Source organism: Anopheles arabiensis, assembly GCF_016920715.1.
Source record: "Anopheles arabiensis isolate DONGOLA chromosome X unlocalized genomic scaffold, AaraD3 X_pericentromeric_contig0011, whole genome shotgun sequence".
Classification (NCBI taxonomy): domain Eukaryota; kingdom Metazoa; phylum Arthropoda; class Insecta; order Diptera; family Culicidae; genus Anopheles; species Anopheles arabiensis.
In genome coordinates, this window is record NW_024412089.1 from 87,501 (window position 1) to 91,839 (window position 4,339).

Genomic DNA, 4,339 nt, shown 5'->3' on the forward strand with positions numbered 1-4,339 from the left:
GTCGGCGGATAGCGCCTCACGTACTCCCTGATTGGACGGCACCCTTCGCGCTACTCGGCGTAGCTGCCCATTTCACGCCTTCTCATCCGCCGTCGGATGGTATCGGCTTCCGAAGGGGCCGACCTGCTCCTCCGGTTTCTACCGTGTGGGACTGGTGGTAGAGTCCCTTCCCTGGCGCGTTGACGGTAGAGACGTTGGAGATACAGCCCTGTTCGTGCCGCGCTCTTACCATCCTCGGAGATGGAGGCAGTCCGCGTCTTCCCATGGGGATGGGTGGTGGTGCTTCTCCTGCTTCCTCCGCCCGCACCGCTGCCATCAGGATGGAGTCCTCACGTTCTCGTTCGGCTGCTGCCATTGCGGATGCAAGGCGCACTTCCGCTCGTTCCTCCGCCCTCCGGCGACCTCTTCTGGTCCGTCTGGCTCGACCTCGGTTGGAACGAAAGAGTTCAGCCACCCCATCAACCGACACCTGCTCTCCATCCAGCGGACTGGCGTCTACCGCTGCTGGTCTCGTCGGTAGTGCTGCAAGGTGTGCCTGGAGGTTGAGCTGCAGCTCGTCCTCACGCCAAAGCTGTTGCAACACCTTCGTGATTTTGCGTGCAGCTTCCTGGATGCTGTTCCACCGCTCGCTCTCCAGCAGCTTCATGCCGAGATTGTCTCACCACTGGGTCGCTGGTGCCGTAGCCCAACAGCTCCACCCGGATCTCGTGGAAGACCTCGCACTGGAACAGCACGTGCGCCACCGATTCAACCGACCCCGGGCACCGTGGACATTCCGCCGATGGGGCAAAACCGCAGACATGGAGGTATTCCCGGAAATATCCGTGTCCGGTTAATACCTGTGAGAGGTGGAAATCAACCTCTCCATGTCGCCTACTCATCCACAAGTGCAGGTCCGGGATCATTCGGTGGGCCCAGACCGCATACCGACTGGCTGTTGGAGCTGCGGCCGCCGCATCCCACGCTCGCTGCCACTCCTGGAGAGTCCCCTGCCTCTCTTCCAGCCGGATGTCCTTGCGGCTGGCGCCCGGGGCAGCTAGGGAGCCTCCGATGGCACCTTGCGTCCTCCCGTACCAGCAGCCTGAACGGCACAAGGCCTGCCAGTGCAACTCCGGTCTCATATGCCACCGACACGAACGAGCTGGTGACACCGCGAGCTAGGGCCGCTGCACCTGGGCCAGCTTCCTCTGGCACCACTGCAGATCCGTCGCCTCGACCACACGGGGGCAGCATACCGGATGATCGACTCCGCCACTGCCGCCAACAGCCGACGCTTGGCCACCTGGGGCCCACTGTGGTTCCTCATTACTGCGGTGACCACACCTACCACGCGGAGGGCTTTAGCCGTCGACAGCTCCACGTGCGGCTTCCACGACAGGTGGTCGCGGATCTGGACCCCCAGATACCGGATCGACTGTTTGCTGTGTATGATGGTGTCCCCGACGCGGAACGGCACCCTCAGTTGACCTCTTCGCAGACTGGAGATCATTACTCCTTCCGTCTTCTCCGGAGCGAGCTGCAGGTGATGGTCCTCCATCCAAGCCGCAATCGCGTCCACTGCCTGTTCAGCCACCGATGCCGCCTCCTCTGGTGTGCAACCCCGTGCCATGACCACTATGTCATCCGCATAGCCGATGACGCTAGCCCCTTCAGGAAGCTTCGACTCCGCAACACGCCGTCGTACATGATGTTCCACAGGGTCGGGCCCAGAATGGACCCCTGTGGAACACCTGCAGTCACTGGCGTGTAACGGGCCCGTCTGCGGTGTCATAGACGAGCTCCCTGTTTTCGAAGTAGTCTCTCAGGATGTTGCGGAGCTGCCTCGGCACGCCTTTTGTCCTCCAGCGCTGTAGCGATGCACTGCCAGCTGGCAGTGTTAAATGCATTACGCACATCCAGCGCCACTACTAGAAGGCAGCGTTTGTCCCTGTTGTTGGTGCGGCCAAATGACATCGCGTGACGGCCTGCATCCACCACCAGCTGAATCGCCTGCACTGTCAGAACGGCCCCTCCTGAACCCGTACTGGTTTTCTGCCAACCTCGGTGATTCAGGAGCCTCGATGACATCATTTATTCGCGACAGCAGCAACCGCTCGTACGCTTTGCCCGGGTTGTTCAGCAGCAGAATCGGGCGGAAGGATGAAGCGAGCCCCGGTGGCTTGCCCGGCTTGGGGATCAGGGCCAGTTTCTGCTTCTTCCACTCATCCGGGAACCGCTCGTTGTCCAAGCATTCCTGGAACAACTTCTTGAAGATGTCCGTATGCTTCCGGATGGCGGCCGTCAAAGCAGCGTTTGGCACACCATCCAGTCCTGGAGCCTTCCTCGGATTCAGCGAGCTCGCGATGTCCAACAGCTCCTGTTCATTAACGTCCCGAACTGGTTCCTCCTCTCCCCTCTCCAGGACTTGGCCTGGTGACGCTGGCCAGTCAACCGGAGGATGCTGGGGGAACAGAGTGGAAACGATACCCTCTAGCACCGATGAATCGCGCTCTCTCGCCGTCCAGCTTCCACGAAGGCGGCTTAGTACGTTGCGGTACCATTGTCCCGTCTCGTCTTCCGCGAGGCCCCGCAGCATTTCATCGAAGTGCTCCTTCTTGCTGGTGGTGATGGCTGAATCCAGGGCGGTACGCACCTGGAGAAGGTCGCTGGCTGCGGCGATTTGCTCTTCCTCGTCGATGGCAGTTTCAAGGCGTTCTCATAGCGAGGCGGCAGTTCTCACACAGGACCTCGATTGCTGGCGTCCACCAATACGCAGGTCGTCCCGAGTGACCTTGTGAAGGGAACACTCGCGCCATGGCTGCGTCACAAGCTTCCGTCATGACTTTCTCCAGGCTTTCGGCATTTGTAACCCGCTCTGCGAACGAAGCTACGTCGAGCGCTACACCGAAAAGCTCGGCATCGAACTGACGGCTACGCCATCTCGTGCCGCTTTCTCGCGTGGAAGGACCCTCCTGTCGACGACTATCTGCCGCTGACCGCTGGAACAGCTCCCCACAGCAAACCGAATGTACACGTGGTCACTGTACGAGTATCTGCTCATAATCCTCCACCGATGCTCCGGAATGGTGTTAACTCCGGCGATGCTGCGGCTGGCGAAGGCAACGTCCACCACGCCAAGGAGCCACCTGCTGTTTTAGAAGGTTGGGGCGGTGCCGGTGTTTAACACCTCCAGCCCCAAGCTGTCGACAAGCTGGACCGCAGCTCTCTCCCTTTGCGTTGATGCGGCCACTTCCCAAACAGTGTGCTACGCATTGAGATCCCCCGCAAAGACGACGCGCGGGTGACCTCTCGCCAGCACATCGATGCGCTGCATTACCTCCTCGAACTCAGAGACGCCCGCTGAGGGCGACACGTAGCAACATATGAAGAGCACACCATTTATCCGGGCAGCCGCGATCCCAGACTGCGTCACAGAGACCACTTGCTGAACCGGGTACGTTTCGCTGCTGGCTATGATGGCCACCTTCCCGTCCCTGTCGGCCACCCAGTTCCCATTGTTCCTGGGGGACACTGTGCAGCTCCACCATCAGACAGACATCCACCCGCTCCATCCGCATCGTGTTGAGCGCCAGGTCTTGCGCGCTCCTACTGCGATTGACGTTGATCTGTAGCACTTCCATTTCAGTTCGAGGGTTGTCCACCGCAGGCTGCGGCACCAATACGGTGGGCACCGCCACACAGCATGCACTTGATCTCGTTGGTGCAACCCGACGCCTTGTGAGTTTGGTCACCACACCGTGACAACGCTTGACCGATCCTCTCGTGCACGTCGCGGCGATGTGTCCCTGCCCAGACACCGGAAGCAGCGAGTCAGCTGACCCGATACTTTTGGGGCTTCATGTACCGAACAATACGTGTAGCCCAGCTCCAGTCGACGATCTTTGACGAGTTCCGCTTCTGCTCGTGGGAGGCGCACGCGAGCCCGCTTCGTCATGTCTCGGCTGCCCTAAAGGTTCACGGTGGCCACCAATGACTGCTTTCCAAGAGTGGTCGCGAGCGCCTTTTGATCGCCTCCTCGTCGATCATGTTGTCGATTCCAGTCAGGACGACCTCAGCCATCTCTGTTCTGACGGTTACCGATCCAATTCTCCCCGATGATCTCCTGGATGATGTCCTTCAGCGCCGCGCTATCGACGTCGCGGGACAAAGGCAGCAGGAGGTGGTCCTCGGCGTTCTTCTGCCAACCCCAATTTGCCGCTGGAAATCGGCAATCCGCGGGTTGGTCCGTATCCTCACATACATTTCCTTGAAGGACACTCCTGGGCGGGCACAACGACGATTTCATCCGGCGTTTTCGTCGCGGACGCCGCTTCTCCTGCTGATGAATGCCCATCCGCTG